The sequence below is a fragment of the Paralichthys olivaceus genome, chromosome 14 (genome assembly GCF_024713975.1).
Source record: "Paralichthys olivaceus isolate ysfri-2021 chromosome 14, ASM2471397v2, whole genome shotgun sequence".
Taxonomy (NCBI): domain Eukaryota; kingdom Metazoa; phylum Chordata; class Actinopteri; order Pleuronectiformes; family Paralichthyidae; genus Paralichthys; species Paralichthys olivaceus.
The window spans coordinates 23,581,472-23,599,899 of NC_091106.1; positions in this window are offsets into that span (position 1 = coordinate 23,581,472).

Sequence of the window (18,428 nt, forward strand, 5' to 3'; positions counted from 1 at the left end):
ATCCCCACATTAGTTCAGAAGGAACCAACTTCCAAGTCTCTATGACCTTCAGAACAAAAGTTATTCAAGAAAATCTTGAATTTCCAATGGGATTTCCTCCCCAACCCTAACCCTAACCCTGGCTGCAACCCTAACCCTAATTGCAGCCCTAACCCTAACCCTAACCCTCATTTCAGCCCTCACCCTATTCACCCTAGGGTGAATAACTCTGCGCTGCTTGCTCAAAGCGGGCTGAAATTTGGTGTGGGTGCGTGGCTGTCTCCCCTTGACTATGTGTGAAATGCCCAAGTCTCTACAACTTTCGGAAAAAAAGTTATTCCAAAATATCGTGTACTTTTTCTTTGAGATTTGGTGGTTTGACCCCTTCCAGAGGTCGTAGAAGCTCGGGGGTGGTACCAATGGATCGGGCATCCCCACATTAGTTCAGAAGGAACCAACTTCCAAGTCTCTATGACCTTCAGAACAAAAGTTATTCAAGAAAATCTTGAATTTCCAATGGGATTTCCTCCCCAACCCTAACCCTAACCCTGGCTGCAACCCTAACCCTAATTGCAGCCCTAACCCTAACCCTAACCCTCATTTCAGCCCTCACCCTATTCACCCTAGGGTGAATAACTCTGCGCTGCTTGCTCAAAGCGGGCTGAAATTTGGTGTGGGTGCGTGGCTGTCTCCCCTTGACTATGTGTGAAATGCCCAAGTCTCTATGACTTTCAGAAAAAAAGTTATTCCAAAATATCGTGTACTTTTTCTTTGAGATTTGGTGGTTTGACCCCTTCCGGAGGTCGTAGAAGCTCGGGGATGGTACCAATGGATCGGGCATCCCCACATTAGTTCAGAAGGAACCAACTTCCAAGTCTCTATGACCTTCAGAACAAAAGTTATTCAAGAAAATCTTGAATTTCCAATGGGATTTCCTCCCCAACCCTAACCCTAACCCTGGCTGCAACCCTAACCCTAATTGCAACCCTAACCCTAACCCTAACCCTCATTTCAGCCCTCACCCTATTCACCCTAGGGTGAATAACTCTGCGCTGCTTGCTCAAAGCGGGCTGAAATTTGGTGTGGGTGCGTGGCTGTCTCCCCTTGACTATGTGTGAAATGCCCAAGTCTCTACGACTTTCGGAAAAAAAGTTATTCCAAAATATCGTGTACTTTTTCTTTGAGATTTGGTGGTTTGACCCCTTCCGAAGATCGTAGAAGCTCGGGGATGGTACCAATGGATCGGGCATCCCCACATTAGTTCAGAAGGAACCAACTTCCAAGTCTCTATGACCTTCAGAACAAAAGTTATTCAAGAAAATCTTGAATTTCCAATGGGATTTCCTCCCCAACCCTAACCCTAACCCTGGCTGCAACCCTAACCCTAATTGCAGCCCTAACCCTAACCCTAACCCTCATTTCAGCCCTCACCCTAATCACCCTAGGGTGAATAACTCTGCGCTGCTTGCTCAAAGCGGGCTGAAATTTGGTGTGGGTGCGTGGCTGTCTCCCCTTGACTATGTGTGAAATGCCCAAGTCTCTACGACTTTCGGAAAAAAAGTTATTCCAAAATATCGTGTACTTTTTCTTTGAGATTTGGTGGTTTGACCCCTTCCGGAGGTCGTAGAAGCTCGGGGATGGTACCAATGGATCGGGCATCCCCACATTAGTTCAGAAGGAACCAACTTCCAAGTCTCTATGACCTTCAGAACAAAAGTTATTCAAGAAAATCTTGAATTTCCAATGGGATTTCCTCCCCAACCCTAACCCTAACCCTGGCTGCAACCCTAACCCTAATTGCAGCCCTAACCCTAACCCTAACCCTCATTTCAGCCCTCACCCTATTCACCCTAGGGTGAATAACTCTGCGCTGCTTGCTCAAAGCGGGCTGAAATTTGGTGTGGGTGCGTGGCTGTCTCCCCTTGACTATGTGTGAAATGCCCAAGTCTCTACGCCTTTCGGAAAAAAAGTTATTCCAAAATATCGTGTACTTTTTCTTTGAGATTTGGTGGTTTGACCCCTTCCGAAGATCGTAGAAGCTCGGGGATGGTACCAATGGATCGGGCATCCCCACATTAGTTCAGAAGGAACCAACTTCCAAGTCTCTATGACCTTCAGAACAAAAGTTATTCAAGAAAATCTTGAATTTCCAATGGGATTTCCTCCCCAACCCTAACCCTAACCCTGGCTGCAACCCTAACCCTAATTGCAGCCCTAACCCTAACCCTAACCCTCATTTCAGCCCTCACCCTATTCACCCTAGGGTGAATAACTCTGCGCTGCTTGCTCAAAGCGGGCTGAAATTTGGTGTGGGTGCGTGGCTGTCTCCCCTTGACTATGTGTGAAATGCCCAAGTCTCTACGACTTTCGGAAAAAAAGTTATTCCAAAATATCGTGTACTTTTTCTTTGAGATTTGGTGGTTTGACCCCTTCCGGAGATCGTAGAAGCTCGGGGATGGTACCAATGGATCGGGCATCCCCACATTAGTTCAGAAGGAACCAACTTCCAAGTCTCTATGACCTTCAGAACAAAAGTTATTCAAGAAAATCTTGAATTTCCAATGGGATTTCCTCCCCAACCCTAACCCTAACCCTGGCTGCAACCCTAACCCTAATTGCAGCCCTAACCCTAACCCTAACCCTCATTTCAGCCCTCACCCTAATCACCCTAGGGTGAATAACTCTGCGCTGCTTGCTCAAAGCGGGCTGAAATTTGGTGTGGGTGCGTGGCTGTCTCCCCTTGACTATGTGTGAAATGCCCAAGTCTCTACGACTTTCGGAAAAAAAGTTATTCCAAAATATCGTGTACTTTTTCTTTGAGATTTGGTGGTTTGACCCCTTCCGGAGATCGTAGAAGCTCGGGGACAGTACCAATGGATCGGGCATCCCCACATTAGTTCAGAAGGAACCAACTTCCAAGTCTCTATGACCTTCAGAACAAAAGTTATTCAAGAAAATCTTGAATTTCCAATGGGATTTCCTCCCCAACCCTAACCCTAACCCTGGCTGCAACCCTAACCCTAATTGCAGCCCTAACCCTAACCCTAACCCTCATTTCAGCCCTCACCCTATTCACCCTAGGGTGAATAACTCTGCGCTGCTTGCTCAAAGCGGGCTGAAATTTGGTGTGGGTGCGTGGCTGTCTCCCCTCGACTATGTGTGAAATGCCCAAGTCTCTACGACTTTCGGAAAAAAAGTTATTCCAAAATATCGTGTACTTTTTCTTTGAGATTTGGTGGTTTGACCCCTTCCGGAGGTCGTAGAAGCTCGGGGATGGTACCAATGGATCGGGCATCCCCACATTAGTTCAGAAGGAACCAACTTCCAAGTCTCTATGACCTTCAGAACAAAAGTTATTCAAGAAAATCTTGAATTTCCAATGGGATTTCCTCCCCAACCCTAACCCTAACCCTGGCTGCAACCCTAACCCTAATTGCAGCCCTAACCCTAACCCTAACCCTCATTTCAGCCCTCACCCTATTCACCCTAGGGTGAATAACTCTGCACTGCTTGCTCAAAGCGGGCTGAAATTTGGTGTGGGTGCGTGGCTGTCTCCCCTCGACTATGTGTGAAATGCCCAAGTCTCTACGACTTTCGGAAAAAAAGTTATTCCAAAATATCGTGTACTTTTTCTTTGAGATTTGGTGGTTTGACCCCTTCCGGAGGTCGTAGAAGCTCGGGGATGGTACCAATGGATCGGGCATCCCCACATTAGTTCAGAAGGAACCAACTTCCAAGTCTCTATGACCTTCAGAACAAAAGTTATTCAAGAAAATCTTGAATTTCCAATGGGATTTCCTCCCCAACCCTAACCCTAACCCTGGCTGCAACCCTAACCCTAATTGCAGCCCTAACCCTAACCCTAACCCTCATTTCAGCCCTCACCCTATTCACCCTAGGGTGAATAACTCTGCGCTGCTTGCTCAAAGCGGGCTGAAATTTGGTGTGGGTGCGTGGCTGTCTCCCCACGACTATGTGTGAAATGCCCAAGTCTCTACGCCTTTCGGAAAAAAAGTTATTCCAAAATATCGTGTACTTTTTCTTTGAGATTTGGTGGTTTGACCCCTTCCGGAGGTCGTAGAAGCTCGGGGATGGTACCAATGGATCGGGCATCCCCACATTAGTTCAGAAGGAACCAACTTCCAAGTCTCTATGACCTTCAGAACAAAAGTTATTCAAGAAAATCTTGAATTTCCAATGGGATTTCCTCCCCAACCCTAACCCTAACCCTGGCTGCAACCCTAACCCTAATTGCAGCCCTAACCCTAACCCTAACCCTCATTTCAGCCCTCACCCTATTCACCCTAGGGTGAATAACTCTGCACTGCTTGCTCAAAGCGGGCTGAAATTTGGTGTGGGTGCGTGGCTGTCTCCCCTCGACTATGTGTGAAATGCCCAAGTCTCTACGACTTTCGGAAAAAAAGTTATTCCAAAATATCGTGTACTTTTTCTTTGAGATTTGGTGGTTTGACCCCTTCCGGAGGTCGTAGAAGCTCGGGGATGGTACCAATGGATCGGGCATCCCCACATTAGTTCAGAAGGAACCAACTTCCAAGTCTCTATGACCTTCAGAACAAAAGTTATTCAAGAAAATCTTGAATTTCCAATGGGATTTCCTCCCCAACCCTAACCCTAACCCTGGCTGCAACCCTAACCCTAATTGCAGCCCTAACCCTAACCCTAACCCTCATTTCAGCCCTCACCCTATTCACCCTAGGGTGAATAACTCTGCGCTGCTTGCTCAAAGCGGGCTGAAATTTGGTGTGGGTGCGTGGCTGTCTCCCCACGACTATGTGTGAAATGCCCAAGTCTCTACGCCTTTCGGAAAAAAAGTTATTCCAAAATATCGTGTACTTTTTCTTTGAGATTTGGTGGTTTGACCCCTTCCGGAGGTCGTAGAAGCTCGGGGATGGTACCAATGGATCGGGCATCCCCACATTAGTTCAGAAGGAACCAACTTCCAAGTCTCTATGACCTTCAGAACAAAAGTTATTCAAGAAAATCTTGAATTTCCAATGGGATTTCCTCCCCAACCCTAACCCTAACCCTGGCTGCAACCCTAACCCTAATTGCAGCCCTAACCCTAACCCTAACCCTCATTTCAGCCCTCACCCTATTCACCCTAGGGTGAATAACTCTGCGCTGCTTGCTCAAAGCGGGCTGAAATTTGGTGTGGGTGCGTGGCTGTCTCCCCTCGACTATGTGTGAAATGCCCAAGTCTCTACGACTTTCGGAAAAAAAGTTATTCCAAAATATCGTGTACTTTTTCTTTGAGATTTGGTGGTTTGACCCCTTCCGGAGGTCGTAGAAGCTTGGGGATGGTACCAATGGATCGGGCATCCCCACATTAGTTCAGAAGGAACCAACTTCTAAGTCTCTATGACCTTCAGAACAAAAGTTATTCAAGAAAATCTTGAATTTCCAATGGGATTTCCTCCCCAACCCTAACCCTAACCCTGGCTGCAACCCTAACCCTAATTGCAGCCCTAACCCTAACCCTAACCCTCATTTCAGCCCTCACCCTATTCACCCTAGGGTGAATAACTCTGCGCTGCTTGCTCAAAGCGGGCTGAAATTTGGTGTGGGTGCGTGGCTGTCTCCCCTCGACTATGTGTGAAATGCCCAAGTCTCTACGACTTTCGGAAAAAAAGTTATTCCAAAATATCGTGTACTTTTTCTTTGAGATTTGGTGGTTTGACCCCTTCCGGAGGTCGTAGAAGCTCGGGGATGGTACCAATGGATCGGGCATCCCCACATTAGTTCAGAAGGAACCAACTTCCAAGTCTCTATGACCTTCAGAACAAAAGTTATTCAAGAAAATCTTGAATTTCCAATGGGATTTCCTCCCCAACCCTAACCCTAACCCTGGCTGCAACCCTAACCCTAATTGCAGCCCTAACCCTAACCCTAACCCTCATTTCAGCCCTCACCCTAATCACCCTAGGGTGAATAACTCTGCGCTGCTTGCTCAAAGCGGGCTGAAATTTGGTGTGGGTGCGTGGCTGTCTCCCCTTGACTATGTGTGAAATGCCCAAGTCTCTACGACTTTCGGAAAAAAAGTTATTCCAAAATATCGTGTACTTTTTCTTTGAGATTTGGTGGTTTGACCCCTTCCGGAGGTCGTAGAAGCTCGGGGATGGTACCAATGGATCGGGCATCCCCACATTAGTTCAGAAGGAACCAACTTCCAAGTCTCTATGACCTTCAGAACAAAAGTTATTCAAGAAAATCTTGAATTTCCAATGGGATTTCCTCCCCAACCCTAACCCTAACCCTGGCTGCAACCCTAACCCTAATTGCAGCCCTAACCCTAACCCTAACCCTCATTTCAGCCCTCACCCTATTCACCCTAGGGTGAATAACTCTGCGCTGCTTGCTCAAAGCGGGCTGAAATTTGGTGTGGGTGCGTGGCTGTCTCCCCTTGACTATGTGTGAAATGCCCAAGTCTCTACGACTTTCGGAAAAAAAGTTATTCCAAAATATCGTGTACTTTTTCTTTGAGATTTGGTGGTTTGACCCCTTCCGAAGATCGTAGAAGCTCGGGGATGGTACCAATGGATCGGGCATCCCCACATTAGATCAGAAGGAACCAACTTCCAAGTCTCTATGACCTTCAGAACAAAAGTTATTCAAGAAAATCTTGAATTTCCAATGGGATTTCCTCCCCAACCCTAACCCTAACCCTGGCTGCAACCCTAACCCTAATTGCAGCCCTAACCCTAACCCTAACCCTCATTTCAGCCCTCACCCTATTCACCCTAGGGTGAATAACTCTGCGCTGCTTGCTCAAAGCGGGCTGAAATTTGGTGTGGGTGCGTGGCTGTCTCCCCTTGACTATGTGTGAAATGCCCAAGTCTCTACGACTTTCGGAAAAAAAGTTATTCCAAAATATCGTGTACTTTTTCTTTGAGATTTGGTGGTTTGACCCCTTCCGGAGGTCGTAGAAGCTCGGGGATGGTACCAATGGATCGGGCATCCCCACATTAGTTCAGAAGGAACCAACTTCCAAGTCTCTATGACCTTCAGAACAAAAGTTATTCAAGAAAATCTTGAATTTCCAATGGGATTTCCTCCCCAACCCTAACCCTAACCCTGGCTGCAACCCTAACCCTAATTGCAGCCCTAACCCTAACCCTAACCCTCATTTCAGCCCTCACCCTATTCACCCTAGGGTGAATAACTCTGCGCTGCTTGCTCAAAGCGGGCTGAAATTTGGTGTGGGTGCGTGGCTGTCTCCCCTTGACTATGTGTGAAATGCCCAAGTCTCTATGACTTTCAGAAAAAAAGTTATTCCAAAATATCGTGTACTTTTTCTTTGAGATTTGGTGGTTTGACCCCTTCCGGAGGTCGTAGAAGCTCGGGGATGGTACCAATGGATCGGGCATCCCCACATTAGTTCAGAAGGAACCAACTTCCAAGTCTCTATGACCTTCAGAACAAAAGTTATTCAAGAAAATCTTGAATTTCCAATGGGATTTCCTCCCCAACCCTAACCCTAACCCTGGCTGCAACCCTAACCCTAATTGCAGCCCTAACCCTAACCCTAACCCTCATTTCAGCCCTCACCCTATTCACCCTAGGGTGAATAACTCTGCGCTGCTTGCTCAAAGCGGGCTGAAATTTGGTGTGGGTGCGTGGCTGTCTCCCCTTGACTATGTGTGAAATGCCCAAGTCTCTACAACTTTCGGAAAAAAAGTTATTCCAAAATATCGTGTACTTTTTCTTTGAGATTTGGTGGTTTGACCCCTTCCAGAGGTCGTAGAAGCTCGGGGGTGGTACCAATGGATCGGGCATCCCCACATTAGTTCAGAAGGAACCAACTTCCAAGTCTCTATGACCTTCAGAACAAAAGTTATTCAAGAAAATCTTGAATTTCCAATGGGATTTCCTCCCCAACCCTAACCCTAACCCTGGCTGCAACCCTAACCCTAATTGCAACCCTAACCCTAACCCTAACCCTCATTTCAGCCCTCACCCTATTCACCCTAGGGTGAATAACTCTGCGCTGCTTGCTCAAAGCGGGCTGAAATTTGGTGTGGGTGCGTGGCTGTCTCCCCTTGACTATGTGTGAAATGCCCAAGTCTCTACGACTTTCGGAAAAAAAGTTATTCCAAAATATCGTGTACTTTTTCTTTGAGATTTGGTGGTTTGACCCCTTCCGGAGGTCGTAGAAGCTTGGGGATGGTACCAATGGATCGGGCATCCCCACATTAGTTCAGAAGGAACCAACTTCTAAGTCTCTATGACCTTCAGAACAAAAGTTATTCAAGAAAATCTTGAATTTCCAATGGGATTTCCTCCCCAACCCTAACCCTAACCCTGGCTGCAACCCTAACCCTAATTGCAGCCCTAACCCTAACCCTAACCCTCATTTCAGCCCTCACCCTATTCACCCTAGGGTGAATAACTCTGCGCTGCTTGCTCAAAGCGGGCTGAAATTTGGTGTGGGTGCGTGGCTGTCTCCCCTCGACTATGTGTGAAATGCCCAAGTCTCTACGACTTTCGGAAAAAAAGTTATTCCAAAATATCGTGTACTTTTTCTTTGAGATTTGGTGGTTTGACCCCTTCCGGAGGTCGTAGAAGCTCGGGGATGGTACCAATGGATCGGGCATCCCCACATTAGTTCAGAAGGAACCAACTTCCAAGTCTCTATGACCTTCAGAACAAAAGTTATTCAAGAAAATCTTGAATTTCCAATGGGATTTCCTCCCCAACCCTAACCCTAACCCTGGCTGCAACCCTAACCCTAATTGCAGCCCTAACCCTAACCCTAACCCTCATTTCAGCCCTCACCCTAATCACCCTAGGGTGAATAACTCTGCGCTGCTTGCTCAAAGCGGGCTGAAATTTGGTGTGGGTGCGTGGCTGTCTCCCCTTGACTATGTGTGAAATGCCCAAGTCTCTACGACTTTCGGAAAAAAAGTTATTCCAAAATATCGTGTACTTTTTCTTTGAGATTTGGTGGTTTGACCCCTTCCGGAGGTCGTAGAAGCTCGGGGATGGTACCAATGGATCGGGCATCCCCACATTAGTTCAGAAGGAACCAACTTCCAAGTCTCTATGACCTTCAGAACAAAAGTTATTCAAGAAAATCTTGAATTTCCAATGGGATTTCCTCCCCAACCCTAACCCTAACCCTGGCTGCAACCCTAACCCTAATTGCAGCCCTAACCCTAACCCTAACCCTCATTTCAGCCCTCACCCTATTCACCCTAGGGTGAATAACTCTGCGCTGCTTGCTCAAAGCGGGCTGAAATTTGGTGTGGGTGCGTGGCTGTCTCCCCTTGACTATGTGTGAAATGCCCAAGTCTCTACGACTTTCGGAAAAAAAGTTATTCCAAAATATCGTGTACTTTTTCTTTGAGATTTGGTGGTTTGACCCCTTCCGAAGATCGTAGAAGCTCGGGGATGGTACCAATGGATCGGGCATCCCCACATTAGATCAGAAGGAACCAACTTCCAAGTCTCTATGACCTTCAGAACAAAAGTTATTCAAGAAAATCTTGAATTTCCAATGGGATTTCCTCCCCAACCCTAACCCTAACCCTGGCTGCAACCCTAACCCTAATTGCAGCCCTAACCCTAACCCTAACCCTCATTTCAGCCCTCACCCTATTCACCCTAGGGTGAATAACTCTGCGCTGCTTGCTCAAAGCGGGCTGAAATTTGGTGTGGGTGCGTGGCTGTCTCCCCTTGACTATGTGTGAAATGCCCAAGTCTCTACGACTTTCGGAAAAAAAGTTATTCCAAAATATCGTGTACTTTTTCTTTGAGATTTGGTGGTTTGACCCCTTCCGAAGATCGTAGAAGCTCGGGGATGGTACCAATGGATCGGGCATCCCCACATTAGATCAGAAGGAACCAACTTCCAAGTCTCTATGACCTTCAGAACAAAAGTTATTCAAGAAAATCTTGAATTTCCAATGGGATTTCCTCCCCAACCCTAACCCTAACCCTGGCTGCAACCCTAACCCTAATTGCAGCCCTAACCCTAACCCTAACCCTCATTTCAGCCCTCACCCTATTCACCCTAGGGTGAATAACTCTGCGCTGCTTGCTCAAAGCGGGCTGAAATTTGGTGTGGGTGCGTGGCTGTCTCCCCTTGACTATGTGTGAAATGCCCAAGTCTCTACGACTTTCGGAAAAAAAGTTATTCCAAAATATCGTGTACTTTTTCTTTGAGATTTGGTGGTTTGACCCCTTCCGGAGGTCGTAGAAGCTCGGGGATGGTACCAATGGATCGGGCATCCCCACATTAGTTCAGAAGGAACCAACTTCCAAGTCTCTATGACCTTCAGAACAAAAGTTATTCAAGAAAATCTTGAATTTCCAATGGGATTTCCTCCCCAACCCTAACCCTAACCCTGGCTGCAACCCTAACCCTAATTGCAGCCCTAACCCTAACCCTAACCCTCATTTCAGCCCTCACCCTATTCACCCTAGGGTGAATAACTCTGCGCTGCTTGCTCAAAGCGGGCTGAAATTTGGTGTGGGTGCGTGGCTGTCTCCCCTTGACTATGTGTGAAATGCCCAAGTCTCTACGACTTTCGGAAAAAAAGTTATTCCAAAATATCGTGTACTTTTTCTTTGAGATTTGGTGGTTTGACCCCTTCCGGAGATCGTAGAAGCTCGGGGATGGTACCAATGGATCGGGCATCCCCACATTAGTTCAGAAGGAACCAACTTCCAAGTCTCTATGACCTTCAGAACAAAAGTTATTCAAGAAAATCTTGAATTTCCAATGGGATTTCCTCCCCAACCCTAACCCTAACCCTGGCTGCAACCCTAACCCTAATTGCAGCCCTAACCCTAACCCTAACCCTCATTTCAGCCCTCACCCTATTCACCCTAGGGTGAATAACTCTGCGCTGCTTGCTCAAAGCGGGCTGAAATTTGGTGTGGGTGCGTGGCTGTCTCCCCTCGACTATGTGTGAAATGCCCAAGTCTCTACGCCTTTCGGAAAAAAAGTTATTCCAAAATATCGTGTACTTTTTCTTTGAGATTTGGTGGTTTGACCCCTTCCGGAGGTCGTAGAAGCTCGGGGATGGTACCAATGGATCGGGCATCCCCACATTAGTTCAGAAGGAACCAACTTCCAAGTCTCTATGACCTTCAGAACAAAAGTTATTCAAGAAAATCTTGAATTTCCAATGGGATTTCCTCCCCAACCCTAACCCTAACCCTGGCTGCAACCCTAACCCTAATTGCAGCCCTAACCCTAACCCTAACCCTCATTTCAGCCCTCACCCTATTCACCCTAGGGTGAATAACTCTGCGCTGCTTGCTCAAAGCGGGCTGAAATTTGGTGTGGGTGCGTGGCTGTCTCCCCTCGACTATGTGTGAAATGCCCAAGTCTCTACGACTTTCGGAAAAAAAGTTATTCCAAAATATCGTGTACTTTTTCTTTGAGATTTGGTGGTTTGACCCCTTCCGGAGGTCGTAGAAGCTCGGGGATGGTACCAATGGATCGGGCATCCCCACATTAGTTCAGAAGGAACCAACTTCCAAGTCTCTATGACCTTCAGAACAAAAGTTATTCAAGAAAATCTTGAATTTCCAATGGGATTTCCTCCCCAACCCTAACCCTAACCCTGGCTGCAACCCTAACCCTAATTGCAGCCCTAACCCTAACCCTAACCCTCATTTCAGCCCTCACCCTATTCACCCTAGGGTGAATAACTCTGCGCTGCTTGCTCAAAGCGGGCTGAAATTTGGTGTGGGTCCGTGGCTGTCTCCCCTCGACTATGTGTGAAATGCCCAAGTCTCTACGACTTTCGGAAAAAAAGTTATTCCAAAATATCGTGTACTTTTTCTTTGAGATTTGGTGGTTTGACCCCTTCCGGAGGTCGTAGAAGCTCGGGGATGGTACCAATGGATCGGGCATCCCCACATTAGTTCAGAAGGAACCAACTTCCAAGTCTCTATGACCTTCAGAACAAAAGTTATTCAAGAAAATCTTGAATTTCCAATGGGATTTCCTCCCCAACCCTAACCCTAACCCTGGCTGCAACCCTAACCCTAATTGCAGCCCTAACCCTAACCCTAACCCTCATTTCAGCCCTCACCCTAATCACCCTAGGGTGAATAACTCTGCGCTGCTTGCTCAAAGCGGGCTGAAATTTGGTGTGGGTGCGTGGCTGTCTCCCCTTGACTATGTGTGAAATGCCCAAGTCTCTACGACTTTCGGAAAAAAAGTTATTCCAAAATATCGTGTACTTTTTCTTTGAGATTTGGTGGTTTGACCCCTTCCGGAGGTCGTAGAAGCTCGGGGATGGTACCAATGGATCGGGCATCCCCACATTAGTTCAGAAGGAACCAACTTCCAAGTCTCTATGACCTTCAGAACAAAAGTTATTCAAGAAAATCTTGAATTTCCAATGGGATTTCCTCCCCAACCCTAACCCTAACCCTGGCTGCAACCCTAACCCTAATTGCAACCCTAACCCTAACCCTAACCCTCATTTCAGCCCTCACCCTATTCACCCTAGGGTGAATAACTCTGCGCTGCTTGCTCAAAGCGGGCTGAAATTTGGTGTGGGTGCGTGGCTGTCTCCCCTTGACTATGTGTGAAATGCCCAAGTCTCTACGACTTTCGGAAAAAAAGTTATTCCAAAATATCGTGTACTTTTTCTTTGAGATTTGGTGGTTTGACCCCTTCCGAAGATCGTAGAAGCTCGGGGATGGTACCAATGGATCGGGCATCCCCACATTAGATCAGAAGGAACCAACTTCCAAGTCTCTATGACCTTCAGAACAAAAGTTATTCAAGAAAATCTTGAATTTCCAATGGGATTTCCTCCCCAACCCTAACCCTAACCCTGGCTGCAACCCTAACCCTAATTGCAGCCCTAACCCTAACCCTAACCCTCATTTCAGCCCTCACCCTATTCACCCTAGGGTGAATAACTCTGCGCTGCTTGCTCAAAGCGGGCTGAAATTTGGTGTGGGTGCGTGGCTGTCTCCCCTTGACTATGTGTGAAATGCCCAAGTCTCTATGACTTTCAGAAAAAAAGTTATTCCAAAATATCGTGTACTTTTTCTTTGAGATTTGGTGGTTTGACCCCTTCCGGAGGTCGTAGAAGCTCGGGGATGGTACCAATGGATCGGGCATCCCCACATTAGTTCAGAAGGAACCAACTTCCAAGTCTCTATGACCTTCAGAACAAAAGTTATTCAAGAAAATCTTGAATTTCCAATGGGATTTCCTCCCCAACCCTAACCCTAACCCTGGCTGCAACCCTAACCCTAATTGCAGCCCTAACCCTAACCCTAACCCTCATTTCAGCCCTCACCCTATTCACCCTAGGGTGAATAACTCTGCGCTGCTTGCTCAAAGCGGGCTGAAATTTGGTGTGGGTCCGTGGCTGTCTCCCCTCGACTATGTGTGAAATGCCCAAGTCTCTACGACTTTCGGAAAAAAAGTTATTCCAAAATATCGTGTACTTTTTCTTTGAGATTTGGTGGTTTGACCCCTTCCGGAGGTCGTAGAAGCTCGGGGATGGTACCAATGGATCGGGCATCCCCACATTAGTTCAGAAGGAACCAACTTCCAAGTCTCTATGACCTTCAGAACAAAAGTTATTCAAGAAAATCTTGAATTTCCAATGGGATTTCCTCCCCAACCCTAACCCTAACCCTGGCTGCAACCCTAACCCTAATTGCAGCCCTAACCCTAACCCTAACCCTCATTTCAGCCCTCACCCTAATCACCCTAGGGTGAATAACTCTGCGCTGCTTGCTCAAAGCGGGCTGAAATTTGGTGTGGGTGCGTGGCTGTCTCCCCTTGACTATGTGTGAAATGCCCAAGTCTCTACGACTTTCGGAAAAAAAGTTATTCCAAAATATCGTGTACTTTTTCTTTGAGATTTGGTGGTTTGACCCCTTCCGGAGGTCGTAGAAGCTCGGGGATGGTACCAATGGATCGGGCATCCCCACATTAGTTCAGAAGGAACCAACTTCCAAGTCTCTATGACCTTCAGAACAAAAGTTATTCAAGAAAATCTTGAATTTCCAATGGGATTTCCTCCCCAACCCTAACCCTAACCCTGGCTGCAACCCTAACCCTAATTGCAACCCTAACCCTAACCCTAACCCTCATTTCAGCCCTCACCCTATTCACCCTAGGGTGAATAACTCTGCGCTGCTTGCTCAAAGCGGGCTGAAATTTGGTGTGGGTGCGTGGCTGTCTCCCCTTGACTATGTGTGAAATGCCCAAGTCTCTACGACTTTCGGAAAAAAAGTTATTCCAAAATATCGTGTACTTTTTCTTTGAGATTTGGTGGTTTGACCCCTTCCGAAGATCGTAGAAGCTCGGGGATGGTACCAATGGATCGGGCATCCCCACATTAGATCAGAAGGAACCAACTTCCAAGTCTCTATGACCTTCAGAACAAAAGTTATTCAAGAAAATCTTGAATTTCCAATGGGATTTCCTCCCCAACCCTAACCCTAACCCTGGCTGCAACCCTAACCCTAATTGCAGCCCTAACCCTAACCCTAACCCTCATTTCAGCCCTCACCCTATTCACCCTAGGGTGAATAACTCTGCGCTGCTTGCTCAAAGCGGGCTGAAATTTGGTGTGGGTGCGTGGCTGTCTCCCCTTGACTATGTGTGAAATGCCCAAGTCTCTATGACTTTCAGAAAAAAAGTTATTCCAAAATATCGTGTACTTTTTCTTTGAGATTTGGTGGTTTGACCCCTTCCGGAGGTCGTAGAAGCTCGGGGATGGTACCAATGGATCGGGCATCCCCACATTAGTTCAGAAGGAACCAACTTCCAAGTCTCTATGACCTTCAGAACAAAAGTTATTCAAGAAAATCTTGAATTTCCAATGGGATTTCCTCCCCAACCCTAACCCTAACCCTGGCTGCAACCCTAACCCTAATTGCAGCCCTAACCCTAACCCTAACCCTCATTTCAGCCCTCACCCTATTCACCCTAGGGTGAATAACTCTGCGCTGCTTGCTCAAAGCGGGCTGAAATTTGGTGTGGGTGCGTGGCTGTCTCCCCTTGACTATGTGTGAAATGCCCAAGTCTCTACAACTTTCGGAAAAAAAGTTATTCCAAAATATCGTGTACTTTTTCTTTGAGATTTGGTGGTTTGACCCCTTCCAGAGGTCGTAGAAGCTCGGGGGTGGTACCAATGGATCGGGCATCCCCACATTAGTTCAGAAGGAACCAACTTCCAAGTCTCTATGACCTTCAGAACAAAAGTTATTCAAGAAAATCTTGAATTTCCAATGGGATTTCCTCCCCAACCCTAACCCTAACCCTGGCTGCAACCCTAACCCTAATTGCAGCCCTAACCCTAACCCTAACCCTCATTTCAGCCCTCACCCTATTCACCCTAGGGTGAATAACTCTGCGCTGCTTGCTCAAAGCGGGCTGAAATTTGGTGTGGGTGCGTGGCTGTCTCCCCTTGACTATGTGTGAAATGCCCAAGTCTCTACGACTTTCGGAAAAAAAGTTATTCCAAAATATCGTGTACTTTTTCTTTGAGATTTGGTGGTTTGACCCCTTCCGGAGATCGTAGAAGCTCGGGGATGGTACCAATGGATCGGGCATCCCCACATTAGTTCAGAAGGAACCAACTTCCAAGTCTCTATGACCTTCAGAACAAAAGTTATTCAAGAAAATCTTGAATTTCCAATGGGATTTCCTCCCCAACCCTAACCCTAACCCTGGCTGCAACCCTAACCCTAATTGCAGCCCTAACCCTAACCCTAACCCTCATTTCAGCCCTCACCCTATTCACCCTAGGGTGAATAACTCTGCGCTGCTTGCTCAAAGCGGGCTGAAATTTGGTGTGGGTGCGTGGCTGTCTCCCCTCGACTATGTGTGAAATGCCCAAGTCTCTACGCCTTTCGGAAAAAAAGTTATTCCAAAATATCGTGTACTTTTTCTTTGAGATTTGGTGGTTTGACCCCTTCCGGAGGTCGTAGAAGCTCGGGGATGGTACCAATGGATCGGGCATCCCCACATTAGTTCAGAAGGAACCAACTTCCAAGTCTCTATGACCTTCAGAACAAAAGTTATTCAAGAAAATCTTGAATTTCCAATGGGATTTCCTCCCCAACCCTAACCCTAACCCTGGCTGCAACCCTAACCCTAATTGCAGCCCTAACCCTAACCCTAACCCTCATTTCAGCCCTCACCCTATTCACCCTAGGGTGAATAACTCTGCGCTGCTTGCTCAAAGCGGGCTGAAATTTGGTGTGGGTGCGTGGCTGTCTCCCCTTGACTATGTGTGAAATGCCCAAGTCTCTACAACTTTCGGAAAAAAAGTTATTCCAAAATATCGTGTACTTTTTCTTTGAGATTTGGTGGTTTGACCCCTTCCAGAGGTCGTAGAAGCTCGGGGGTGGTACCAATGGATCGGGCATCCCCACATTAGTTCAGAAGGAACCAACTTCCAAGTCTCTATGACCTTCAGAACAAAAGTTATTCAAGAAAATCTTGAATTTCCAATGGGATTTCCTCCCCAACCCTAACCCTAACCCTGGCTGCAACCCTAACCCTAATTGCAGCCCTAACCCTAACCCTAACCCTCATTTCAGCCCTCACCCTAATCACCCTAGGGTGAATAACTCTGCGCTGCTTGCTCAAAGCGGGCTGAAATTTGGTGTGGGTGCGTGGCTGTCTCCCCTTGACTATGTGTGAAATGCCCAAGTCTCTACGACTTTCGGAAAAAAAGTTATTCCAAAATATCGTGTACTTTTTCTTTGAGATTTGGTGGTTTGACCCCTTCCGGAGGTCGTAGAAGCTCGGGGATGGTACCAATGGATCGGGCATCCCCACATTAGTTCAGAAGGAACCAACTTCCAAGTCTCTATGACCTTCAGAACAAAAGTTATTCAAGAAAATCTTGAATTTCCAATGGGATTTCCTCCCCAACCCTAACCCTAACCCTGGCTGCAACCCTAACCCTAATTGCAGCCCTAACCCTAACCCTAACCCTCATTTCAGCCCTCACCCTATTCACCCTAGGGTGAATAACTCTGCGCTGCTTGCTCAAAGCGGGCTGAAATTTGGTGTGGGTGCGTGGCTGTCTCCCCTTGACTATGTGTGAAATGCCCAAGTCTCTACGCCTTTCGGAAAAAAAGTTATTCCAAAATATCGTGTACTTTTTCTTTGAGATTTGGTGGTTTGACCCCTTCCGAAGATCGTAGAAGCTCGGGGATGGTACCAATGGATCGGGCATCCCCACATTAGTTCAGAAGGAACCAACTTCCAAGTCTCTATGACCTTCAGAACAAAAGTTATTCAAGAAAATCTTGAATTTCCAATGGGATTTCCTCCCCAACCCTAACCCTAACCCTGGCTGCAACCCTAACCCTAATTGCAGCCCTAACCCTAACCCTAACCCTCATTTCAGCCCTCACCCTATTCACCCTAGGGTGAATAACTCTGCGCTGCTTGCTCAAAGCGGGCTGAAATTTGGTGTGGGTGCGTGGCTGTCTCCCCTTGACTATGTGTGAAATGCCCAAGTCTCTACGACTTTCGGAAAAAAAGTTATTCCAAAATATCGTGTACTTTTTCTTTGAGATTTGGTGGTTTGACCCCTTCCGGAGATCGTAGAAGCTCGGGGATGGTACCAATGGATCGGGCATCCCCACATTAGTTCAGAAGGAACCAACTTCCAAGTCTCTATGACCTTCAGAACAAAAGTTATTCAAGAAAATCTTGAATTTCCAATGGGATTTCCTCCCCAACCCTAACCCTAACCCTGGCTGCAACCCTAACCCTAATTGCAGCCCTAACCCTAACCCTAACCCTCATTTCAGCCCTCACCCTATTCACCCTAGGGTGAATAACTCTGCGCTGCTTGCTCAAAGCGGGCTGAAATTTGGTGTGGGTGCGTGGCTGTCTCCCCTCGACTATGTGTGAAATGCCCAAGTCTCTACGACTTTCGGAAAAAAAGTTATTCCAAAATATCGTGTACTTTTTCTTTGAGATTTGGTGGTTTGACCCCTTCCGGAGATCGTAGAAGCTCGGGGATGGTACCAATGGATCGGGCATCCCCACATTAGTTCAGAAGGAACCAACTTCCAAGTCTCTATGACCTTCAGAACAAAAGTTATTCAAGAAAATCTTGAATTTCCAATGGGATTTCCTCCCCAACCCTAACCCTAACCCTGGCTGCAACCCTAACCCTAATTGCAGCCCTAACCCTAACCCTAACCCTCATTTCAGCCCTCACCCTATTCACCCTAGGGTGAATAACTCTGCGCTGCTTGCTCAAAGCGGGCTGAAATTTGGTGTGGGTGCGTGGCTGTCTCCCCTCGACTATGTGTGAAATGCCCAAGTCTCTACGCCTTTCGGAAAAAAAGTTATTCCAAAATATCGTGTACTTTTTCTTTGAGATTTGGTGGTTTGACCCCTTCCGGAGGTCGTAGAAGCTCGGGGATGGTACCAATGGATCGGGCATCCCCACATTAGTTCAGAAGGA